Source organism: Apteryx mantelli, chromosome 6 (assembly GCF_036417845.1).
Source record: "Apteryx mantelli isolate bAptMan1 chromosome 6, bAptMan1.hap1, whole genome shotgun sequence".
Lineage (NCBI taxonomy): Eukaryota > Metazoa > Chordata > Aves > Apterygiformes > Apterygidae > Apteryx > Apteryx mantelli.
In genome coordinates, this window is record NC_089983.1 from 43,914,588 (window position 1) to 43,926,654 (window position 12,067).

Below are 12,067 nucleotides of genomic sequence, written 5' to 3' on the forward strand. Positions count from 1 at the left end.
ATAAATAATTAAAACTGACTTGAATGAATTGTCAGAAAAGAGTACTTAATAAATTTTGACTGATATTAAGCATTATTGTAATAAAGAAAATCACTTTTCAGTGTAGCAGATGTCACAGAATACACGCATAAATGTAAAGTTATTATCTATTTATAGCATGTGTATTTTAAAAAAGCGTATGCCTGCATTTGCGTTTACTGGGTAACTGAATGTTTTTTACCCTTATAGCAGTTCATATATTCTTCATGGAGAATAATATATAATGGTGTAATATAAATGGTCTCTTCCCCTGAGTCCCATATGGTTTTATTTAAAGCAGAGTAGCAAAATGAGTTAAAGTAGTGTTAATTGTTTGAGCAAATCTGATTAAGGTTAGAAAAAACCCAAATAACACTTGTTTTCTCCATGTCAAACTTGGAGCCGTCACACTTAAATTGTTACAAGAAGGTTTTTTGGTTTGTTTTTGACAACACAGTTTTAATGGATTTGCATCAGCAGAAGTTGAGGCAAAATTTACATTTATTACTGGAACTGGAGTCAGTCTTATAAAGCAAAAGATTGCCATCTGGTACCTGTTTTATACTTGAAACTTCCTTTGCCAGGCAGAACAAGATGACCAGCAGGTGATAAAAGCGTTGGCTGGGGGACGCTGGCGCTAGCGTGTCTCAATGTGCCTTTTATGACCCAGAGCGTTTCACTTGCCTATTAATCGAACACTGTGCAGTGATGTATTGCATAATATGTTTGTGCTGCCTGTATTCCATAAAGCAAACATAGTTTGTACTTACATCACAGATTAACATAATCTCTTGACACACTGACTTTAACAATATTTTATTAAATTCCTAGTTCCTGGAACAGGCCACTCTCACAAGCGTATTTTTGAGAGGCTCACCTCCCACTTCATGCGACCACGCAAGTCCAAGGCAGGCCACAGTATCAGCCAAGAAGCATTTCACGCCAACATCTGAGCACAGCAGATCTTCTTTATCCTGCTAGCAAATGACAGAAACTGAGTATTTTCTCCTGTATCAAAACCAGATTGCTCTTACTCCGTTTTGACTGCATGAGTGAATCCAGTTCCCAACCAGTGGCATAGTGCCTTTTCATGCACACTGCTGTGGCTAAACTAAAATGTTCGTGTGGTCAACAGTATTCAACAGTCTCTAGGAGTAGCTCTGAGATGCCAGCCTTAGTCTGTCTTGTGTCATTCCTTTTGTATCTTTGAATTAATGTTTCCAGTTTCCCAGTGATTATAGTGCTAAATATTGATATTATATATGCAGTATCCAAAATTGCAACTCAATTATTTGTCAGAAGTTCTGCTGAATCCTTTTCATTCCAAGCTAAAATCTATGGTGAGTATATCATTTTAACCAGGGCCAACATTGTATATTAACTTGAGCCAAAAGTTTGACAGGATGTATTAAAAAAACCCATAGTCCTAATTAGCTTGTAATTCAAACGGTGCTATAGAACGAATTTTCGATTGTAGCCTCTCTTCACCGTGTTTACTCATAACAGTTCAGGTTTGCTGATGGATCATTGTATCCCTGCCCTTGCTAACTTTTGCGATCGTGAAATAAATTTTTAGTGGCAATCCACTAATTTTGAAGTACATTTTTAAGGGATGAAGGTAGTTAGAGTTTGGCAATCTAAATATTTACTGATTTACTGCATCTGCTGTTCTCCTACATTCATATATTGCACTGAAAAAATAGAATTTTCTCATGCTTAATTTTTTGTATCTTTAATACTTTTTTTGAATTTCTCAGTAAATCTGAATCTAATCCTGCTACCCTCCTTTAGGTGGTGGAATAATTTGGAGTTAATGGATAGTAAAATCTGGCCTTGAGTTTTTGACATTCAGGAAAGTAACATGTTTCTGTGTAGTAGTGGGGATATTTTAATGCAAATATTATTGTGTTACGGCTGTTTGTAAAATTGTTTTTTTTTGTGAGTGTGAGAAACTGATAGAAATGGCTACAGCAGGTTGCTGCCTGCTGGGGTACAGTTTTTGGTGTAACTTGTAATTCAGATACCTTGCAAGAGTTTTGTAATGAAAACACACACTATCATTTCTGTCTTTGTTTCCACGGCATTTAATCCCATGAAATAAAGAAGGGCATTTAGTCCTCAGTGCTTCAGAGATGAAGGAACTGCTATCTATCGAACCACTAACTTTATGTGCCTGAAGAGTATGAGATGCTTTCAGTAGGAGGAAAATAACTGTGCACCTCTGAGTCACATATTTCGCAGTTTTACCTATGATCTTTCATAGCTATTGCTCTTTGCTAATTCATTTATAAAGCAGGTGCCCTATCTGAAGTTTTCTTGGCAACCTGTCAGGTCAAAGATAAAATCAACTACAGTAAAATTTACTGGAAAAACTGGTGGTAGGCTTACTAATAAAAAGCACCTGGCATGATGAAAAGCAAAATGTATTCTATGATATATATGAGAGGAAGAAAGAGGAAAAAATAATCTCAGCTTGTAAAATAGCCTAAAGAAGGCTTTTTCCGCACAGCGAGAAACAGCTGGGCATTGAGCGCTTTAGGGCTGCGTGTCCTCTTACTCTGGACTTTAGACAAGGGACTGGTGTTTGGAGGGACCCAGCTCCGTAACTCCAGTGTCCTAGGCCAGTCCCCAGTCTGGAATAGCCTGAAATGTAGACGTGGCCCCGGTCGTGGAGCTGACAGCACGTGCGTCACCAAAAGCAGCAAGTCCCCGTGCGACGCTGCTGTGGCGAGCAGCTGTCCCTGCTGCAGGACTGCCCTGGCCCCTCCAGCTGCAGGGTGTTGGTCTCCAGGGTCTCCCAGAGGAAGACAGGAAGTGCCAATGTTTTTATGTATTACTGACAGTGTCTGCTGTGGTTGGGAAGTCTGTAGTTGCCTAGTAATACTACCTCTCGCTTCCTTCTCTTTCCACCGAATTTGGAAGGCTGTGCGTCGTCAACAGCGCTTGCGTGCAGTGGAGGCGTACTGCATTTGCAGAGCTTGCCCAAATAGATCCCAGTATTTCAGGAGCTTAATTGGCCTTGCCTACATGTAAAAGTTATACTTTTATGCTTTTATGGCATAGCTATGCAAGCAAAGCCTGAGGGCTTAGTTACAAAGCACAAATAATAACAGTAATATAGCCTTGCTGCTCTAGCAGCTGGTTTAAGCTCCTATAAACTCTTGCTTTATGGGAGGGCTTGCACTTGTATAGGTATGGTGGCAGATATGTGACTTTTTATTTATGTATGTGTATATAAATATATGTGCAACTGGGACTTCTTAAGGTATATAAACCAGGTTCCTTTAACAGTTTTTAAAAGGTTAGGTGATCTTAAAGGTAGGAGGCCAGCCTGACTAATTTGAGCCTGGGCTGTTATCCAAGGAGACAGGAAAGTGCGAGGAGTTTCATACTCAGACCACGGCCTGAACCCCCTGAGGTTTTACTGCCATGGGAAACAACATCTGGACACAACGGGCGAGTGTGGGAGGATCCTGGTCAATATAATAAAGAGGTCGTTCCCTTCGTGGAAACGGAAACTTTAGACAGAGCTGTATGTTTTTAGTATGTACAGGGCTTTTCCTTAGAGAATTAAAACTCTCTAGCATTGCAAAATAATTACAAAAATTCTTTTTTATAAACTGAGCAATTTAGCAGTAGAAAATTATTTTTATTTTGGGCAAAGTTTTGATCAAAACATAAAGTGGGAAAGTATTTGTGCTAGTTTTCCATCTGTAGCGAAGTTTTATAAAAACAGTGACCCATCTGTTTCAAACTGCTGCTTTGCTAGTGTATTTATAAATTCAGTGTTTTGCGTAATTAATTTTGTTAAATAAATATCCCTGACTTTTTTTCTGTACTTTAATGTTTCATGGAGTATGTTAATTAATGGCATTTGGTTACTTTCTACTAATAATTCAGCTTTGGGGAAAGAAAGCAACCGTGTCAAATAAGCTGACCATACTTCAATTTGAAGTCAATGACAGAGGTTCCTAACTACTTCAGAGGAAGCAATATTGGCCCATGGTATGAGATTGAAAAAGCCGTAATTGTATTAATTGAATTCAAGATCTGAAGGAGTTAACTCAAGATCTAGTTTTTTCTCAGCTAATTTACTAGGAACATGTGGAGAATCTCATTCTTCCATTTTCCTTCTGTCTTCTTTTTTTGTCACACAGCTATCATCATAATTTCTTCCCCACTTAGTTCCCAAATTATTCTGGTCTATAACTCTTCCCCATATCTACAGTTAAAATAGGCAAAGGTTCTTTAGCGCTCTCTTTTTAAAGGTCCCTTTTTTGCACTGAAGCAGTTTGGTTTTCAAAATACTCCAGTGATGTGCACATGAGGCATTCTCATTTATTCCTTTTCATTTTGTCTTCTAGCCACTACAGTAATGAAAATTTTAGAAAATGTCTCAACAGCAACGTAAACCATCAAGTCCAAAGATGTAAACAGATTAAAATTTTACCCACTATTTGCCTTGCCCGCTCTACCAATGTGCGATTTTACACCAGACTTTGAAAATCATCTGGTTGATTGATATAGCAATAAAGGGACATTTAATAGCAACCAAGATAAAAAGCTTTGCCTAGCACTCTTCCTCACGTAATAATGATCCTCACAACATTTCAAGACCTTCTTAAATGATGAAAGTACACTACATAAAAATGCCGTCTGACAAAACCCTCTGCACTTTGAAAATTGCTTCTAGTATGAGGAGACCAATTAAAAAAATAAAACTTTTTTCATGTGACACCTGCCATTGTAAGAGAATTTGGAGTCAAGTGAAGTCGGAAGAAAATGAACACAAAAGAATGTATCAGCCCCTTGTGGAGATGGAGTTATTTCCTGCTGCATAATGTTGGTTTTACTACTTTTTCTTTTTTTGTTAAAAGATGCATTGGCTGTCAGTCTTTACATTCATAAAAGGTTGGACAGCAATCAAAATTAGCTAGTTACTAAATATTGTCTGATCTGTTGATTTATTGTAACTGTAAATTTAGTTGAGCAACAAAACCATTGTTTTGTCATAAATATCTTTAAGGAATTTCTGTCTCTTTTAGGTTTCAGGAATAATGTACATTGCAAACAACGTTCAGTTGGAGCTGGATCTTTTGGGAATTGCATCCCTGTAGGTGAGGGCAAAGTTTTGTCTTCTAGAAATTTGTTACATTGGTAAGGCAAGGTGAACCTCATACCCTTGTTCTTCGCTGGAGTTGGGGAGAATTGAGCCTTTTGCCTGTGCTGAATTTCAGCAAAGTCAGGGCTCAGTTTTGCTCAGGGCTGTCGTAGGGTCTGCAATCCCATCCTCAAAGGGAACTAGGCGTATGCGCAGCCTTTGCAAGAGGCAAGGGAAAATAAATGTGCTGACTGGAAAGCATAAGGTTATGTACTTTTTTCAGCAGAGGGATGTGGACGTAGAAGTTTGAAAGCTTTGGATTGTTGAAGTTTATTTCGAGATGGGGAGGGAGGTCTTTAATTTCAGTTAGTCATTTGCAGACCTGAACATGCAGGACCATTTTCCCCTCATGTTTTCAATTAAAATGAGATATTTTTTACTCTGTGCTGAAGCACAGCTCATCATGAAAAGCAAAGAAGAAATTAGGAGTTACTGGATATGTCTTATGAACACGTTATAGGGTATGCAAAGATAGCGAGGGTATGGTTTAACAGATTATACGTGTGAAGGAGAAAGAACCAGTTTAAGCCAGTGAGTTGAGGATTTTGTTCTTCTGGTGCATCCAGTTGATTTCAGTTGGTCTAATATTTCTTCCAGGATTGGGACAGTAATATTTAGAAGACATTTGAATTTTAGTTGACTTCTTGAGAGGTCAAGAGAAATTGAGTAGCACCGCCATGGAAGGACTGGAGCTGAAATCTGTACTATTTACTTAGGAGCTTAATATTTGGTACAAATGGAGGATGGAGGGATTGCAGAGGTGTGAAAATCACATTTGAAACCCAGATTCGAAGTGATCTTACGCTTAGGTTTCTGCTGAGAAAAGTATTCCCAGGGGAAGGCCTAAGAAGACAGTAAGTGAAGGGATGTTCACGCTGTTTCTTTTAGCATGTTTTCCTCTCTTGGGCTGAATGAAATCTTCTCCCATCCAGCCCCATGAACCTTCCCAATCTTCAGCATCTTGTGAATAGACCATTTCAGCATCTGCTTGTCAGAGGTAGCTAAGGGCCTACAGTCATCTCAGGTGGTTAATGGTACACGGCTTATTAAAAGCACAGAATTTATTCTTCTACTGCCTGTAGCTTGGGAGTGACTTGAAGTTACAGATTTCTGCTGAAACAGCTGGAAAATTGAGGGGTGTTCGGAAAGCAGCTTTAACCTGACCCCTGCCAGCGTGGGGGCCGGAAGGGCGGCCGCTCCGGAGAGGAGCGCAGCGCGTGGGCCTGCTGCGGGCGCCCCGAGTCCCCTCCCGGGGAGCCGGCTGCTCTCCAGCGCCCCGCGGGCTCCTTCCTCGGAGTCTGCCCAGGAGGTGGCCTGGTGAGCACCGCCGAGGTTACCTAGTGTTTGGTTCCAGGCAAACGAAGCCTGTCTTTTCCCTAACGTTGTTCTCCACCACTCTCTCTTTCTCTGTTCTAGGGCAGGAGCCATTTCCCATGGAGTTTCAGTGCTTTTTTTTTTTTTGCCTTTTTTTTTTTTTTCTTTCTTGCACTGTGTTTTCTATATGGGCTGAAGAAACTGATTCTGTGGAAATATCTCTCGAAATAATAAATACTAAGTTACTCCTAAAATGACTTTGCTACTGAAAAGTTATTTTTGTTTATGTTCTTCTGGTGAACAAAGCAAGCTATGCCATTTTTATAATGTTAGTGTTTTGCTGTTAGAGAAATGCCATAAACATGCTTCACTTTCTCAAATGCTGGAGTACTACAGACTTGGCTTTAGATTGCTACACTTTACTAATAAAAATTAGTTATGTATGATTGCTCCTCCATGTGTTTCTTCACTCTCATATAAGCCAGTTGACAGAAAATAAGTAAAATAAATACTGTGAAATCATAGGGTAATTGAAGGATGTAAATTCCTCAGTATCTATTTAGGACATTTAGACATGATATTCTGCCTTTTGAAAACACTTTGGTTTGTACACTGGCCAGTAATATGAGATGATAATGATTTCCGTTTCATAGGAAACGTGATTTGCCCAAACGTGGGCTTGAAGAAGTTCTTTACTTTGAACTTACATTTGTGGAATTAAATATCAAGCCAGAAGGAAAATGCCTGAGGTGTTAATGTTTAATTGGCATTGAGTCATACTGCTGGTGTAGAATTTTCTTTTTTTTTTCTTCTTTTTAAACCTACAAATGCAGAACAAATATATGTAAGTGTTCCAGTGACTTTGACAGGCTTTGAATGGGGCTGTAGAGCATTGCGCTTGGGGATGAAATAGCGCTCCGTTTTGGAACTGGCACCAGTCATTTAAAACAAACAAACGAAGAAAGGTACCTTCTCTGCCATTAAAATGTGTCTGCCGTACAAAGCCAAAAGCACTGCTGACCTGCATCACATCTGACACGTTATCACAGATACGTGAAGCCTGAAGTTAGCGTGTATCCTGTTCCTAGATCTCTTCAGATATGTAAGTTGCTAATTTATCAGTGCTGAAATATTTTAAACATTAAATTGTGTTATAATTTGTTGCTGTTGGTAATTGGCAAATGTTACAATTAACAGTACAGCAAAAGTTGTTCCAGCTGCTTTTATGAAAGCCCAGGCTTGCTGTGGTTGCCAGCTGTAGCAAATTGCCAAACAGAGGCCACGCTGATTTATTGTAGAAAGTTTGCTGCTTAGTCTTTTTTATGACGAGCGGAAGTCTTTGCAATTTATGGTTATTCTGTATGTTGCAGTCTGCATTAAGCTGTTACCCTGTAAAACGAAGGTGGCCAGCCTTGGGTGGCCAGCCTGCCTGCGGAGGTTAGGCAGCACTGGCTGGAGTAACTGCCACATCTCCGCCGGCAGGCACGCTTGCACAGTTTAATTGTAAGGTGGCCTTGAGCTAAGATGACCCTAATAATTTTTTAAAAGAACAGAAATAAAAATCAGCAAACATATAACTTCAAAAGAAGCAGGTCCACTGCCTCCTCTAGCCCATCTGCACAACCTCCTGCTTGGCGCCAGAAGCCACAGGGCTTTATAGCTCAAACTGATGCTCCAGGAAAATCCTGAGCATTGCGCAAACAGAGCAGTGGAAAAAAAAGATCTTGACAATTTCTGAATTTCCACAGGAAATCTGTTTGTTGCCATTTCGGATTTCGAGTTGTCACTAGAGGATGAGATAGAGGGAGAAAGATTTCTCCTGTAAGCCTCAGGAGAAAAGCTATCACAGTGGAGTATTGACATGAGAGGAAAAGCCTATCTTTTGCACTATTAAACATACTTAGGGAAATAGTTTACTGTCAGTCACCGTTTACTGTTAGAAAATTTCTTGTATGTAATTCACAGGGACAATCTGAAGAAGCTGGTTTGTATTTAAGCCAACCTTTTTCCCTTTCCGCGTGGGGCGATTCTCCTCCTTGGTTCCCATCTAGCAGGTTGAGGCCGTGAGACTGCCCTTGCTCCCCGAGCACCCCCTCCCTGGGTCTCGCTACCTTCAGTCGCTGGTGTAAAATCTTCTCAGGGTAAATAGTAAAGCAGAAGCATGCTGCTTTATTCACTTGGGGCCATTAGATTGGGCTAGGTGTCTAGAGAAAGAGGCCATTTGCTTTAGCTAATGCCATCTGGTGTGTCTTCCTAACCCACTTTTTCTTCCTGTACAGACAATTTTCTTAGGACTGTGTTCTATTGGTATTTTTTCTAGAGCTAGTTTTTATTTATTTATTTATTTAATTTTATTTTTTCCCAGGTTTTGTCTGGCATATCAGATATTGGGTCTCATTCAATGGAACTACAAAATGCTTAAATAGATAACAAAATGGTGTAAACAAATAATAGAATTTTGTCTATGTAGTTTTGAAGCCATTGTGTAAACAGCCATTCGATATGGACTGCCTCAGGATCTATTTCTCAAAATTCAGTATTTTTAGAGCACTGTAATTTTATCCTGGTTAAATGCAAGTTGCTAAATCAAGAGACACTCTAAGGGGGAGCAACTGGGACTAAAACAGTGGCAGTGATAACGTATTCTCATAATGATTACTAAGGTTCTCAGGGGAAACTAGGGGGAAGCTATGAAATGGGAAATAGATCACATTCTGGCACCCATCAGCCTGTTATGTATTACTTTGCTTAAGCAGGTCTTGGGGTAAAGAGCATACTAAAACCTGAAAGGCTCTTGTCTGGGCAGAAAAGAAAAAATTCAGCTGCAGGATGACAATGGAGAGAATGACAGGATTGGAAATGGAATAATTTGTTTCAGCAGCTCAGGGGTGGAGGTAAGAGGCATTCTAAAAATTTATGAAAGAACAGGATAAAATGTATGTACATAGAGTCTGTTCATATAGACTCATTATTTTTACTCTCCAATCTTCATGTTAATACCTTTGGGTGAACGAACAAATAATTATTTGTGTTTGAAAAGAAATGGTTTTTGGACTCATTTTAATAGGAATTGTCACAGTGTTGTGAAAGAAGAAGAATTAGAGGTGTTGTGTTAACATGGTTGGAAAGCAGAGGCAATAGCCCAGAGAGCTATTCTGAGAATGGGTGATTTCATCCAGGAAGGGAAAAAGGCTGCATAATCCATTCCCCAAAGAGGTGGGGGGAACTAAAAAAGGGTTTTAAGAGCAGTTTCTTCTGCAACTGTAACACCTACTGATTCTCTTAACTCAGGTATTCACAATCTATTGAAAAATTCATGCAGGTTGTTTTAATTTTGTATTTTGGAGTAGTTGCTGTAGAATAGTAAGCTCCCTTTTGGTTACAAGCTCTTGTTGTTTTTACTAATAAAAATTAGGTTTTATTGTTCTCTTGGGATTTTAATTGCATTAAGAAATGATTGGCCCTAATACACTTTTACAGTCTATGATAATTATAATCAAGTAAGATATAAAAGCATAAAATTATGCTGAAGCAAGTGTATTCTTGATCATTAATTAGTGAACTATCAAAAGCATCATTGCAGATGGTAGTCATTTTCTGTGTTTTAGGACAGAGCCTGACCATTACAGCCTAGAATATTTGTGTGGTAAATATTTTTTTTCAGTTACTCTTGCTTCAGTAAATGCATCTGAATGTGTATTTTATATACATGTCCTACCTACTACATGTATATGTACTGAGTTTCTTTTCATATATGAAATTATCATCAGTAAAGGTATTACTGGCTCTTTTAATAAAACTATAACTGTACAAGTGTTTCACAAGTACAGGTACTTTCAAGGGCTGCTGCCATTGAATGTTTTGAATAAAACGCAGATAAAAGGTAAGATATTAAGCAACAGTTGATAAGTTGTGACTAGGGGCAACAGAAGGGAGTTTGGCATAAGCAGCATTTGTAGATACCACTGATTTGGAGAGGTTTTGTGACGAAGAGTTGATGTTTTGTGGCAGATGGTGCCATCTTTGGCTATCTGAGAGCTCTCAGATGGAGGTTGCCCCCTCCTCAAGGATGGGATGGGAGAGGTGATGCAGTGCAGCTCTGAACACCTTGGTAGCAGCCGAACTTCTGCCAACCTAGGGATTTTTAAAATGAAGTGCAAGAGGAAAAGCATAAGAGCCTTCCTATTTCTCTTGGAGAAATAGTGGACCTAAGAAAGGCCAGTCCAAAGTGTTAAGGACAGGTAGGCTCATCGGTCAAGTTTGTGCGAGAGCGTGCCATCAAAACTGTTGTAAGCACAACTTTATTTACAAGGAATGCAGAGCTAAAGATCCAGAGCATCAGTACCACCGAATTTCCTTGATCTACTGATAGATGACTCTGCCATGTGCAATATCAAGATAGAATGTGACATTTTTGTCTTACGATAAGTCCCCCTCTAGTTAAATGGGCATCACAGCTTTCTTTGAATTGCACAGAGACTTTGATTTTCTAAATCCTATAAAGTGGATTTAGGTCCCAGTTTCCCTTTCATTGATTAAAAAGTTAAATTTAATTGCTTATGCAGTGTCTCTTTCTATTTTACTCATTTTTATCAGTGAAATACAGGCCCACATCTTTGACTTCAAACAGTTACATTTGCATAATCAGCACATTTGCCATTCTCCCTCACAGTTTTCTTACTGGTTTAGCTAGCTGGGCTGCCATGTGATCTGACCACAACGGCTAACCACTCCTTGGTGGTAATTTACATTATTATTGTAATATGGATTAGGCATCAGTTGGAAGCGAGTCTGAATCGATACTATCTTTCTTCCTGTGCCATCTTAAAAGAAATTATTTAACTGTCTGATACCCATTTAGAAATTCATAAGCATTACTTAAAAGGTTCCTTGCCAAAGTGAGTTTCATCAGTGAAATTCAGCAATTGGCTTGACATCCAAACTGCAGAGTTAGAGGAGGAACAGCATGTGTTTGGACTGAGGACAGAATTTGGCCCTCTCTCTTTTCCTTTGGGACATAGTGCCACGAGCGCTTGGGTTGAGTGGCTGCAGGTTGCAAGTACTGATGCTGTTAACCTCTAGAGTTGAGAACATGGATATAGTGAGTAAAACATTAGTTTCTTCTTGTTGAAAAAGCATTTTTTCTCCTTGAGCCAGCAAATGCTTGCACGAAAGTAGACGGGAAAAATTAACGAATTCTCCTGCTTGCCCAACCAGTTCAGTTGTCTGGGGCTTGAATTCCCTGCAGAAAGGAAGTCTAGAAGATTTTGCAGGAAGTAGCAGCTGTTCTTCTCCTTCCCTGGGGCAAAGGATATGCATCATGATCAGTACAAGCACCTATCTCTTATCAATGTGATTGGCACCCAGTGACTTGTCATAACAGTCCAGCTGTTAGATATTGTCATCCTTGAGGGTCAGATGACATATGCTGTTGTTACTGCTACATGCCATTTATGCATATACTTGATGCTGAATTAATATTTTGATACAGATTATATAAGCAGTTTCATTATAATTGCAAGATTTAGGAGTTTAAGATAGCCATAAAATGGTCCTTTCATGCCTTGCTAATAT

The 12,067-nt window shown here is 39.3% G+C and overlaps 1 long non-coding RNA gene across 1 annotated transcript in view; it reads left to right on the forward strand.

Annotated features, from left to right (window-relative positions):
* LOC136992323 (uncharacterized) overlaps positions 1–4,438 on the forward strand; it is a 34,692-nt gene extending 30,254 nt beyond the window's left edge. The window contains exon 3 of the long non-coding RNA XR_010884510.1: positions 4,383–4,438. This is a non-coding gene — a long non-coding RNA (uncharacterized lncRNA). The remainder of the gene's footprint in view (positions 1–4,382) is intronic.
* Positions 4,439–12,067: the final 7,629 nt, after the last annotated feature.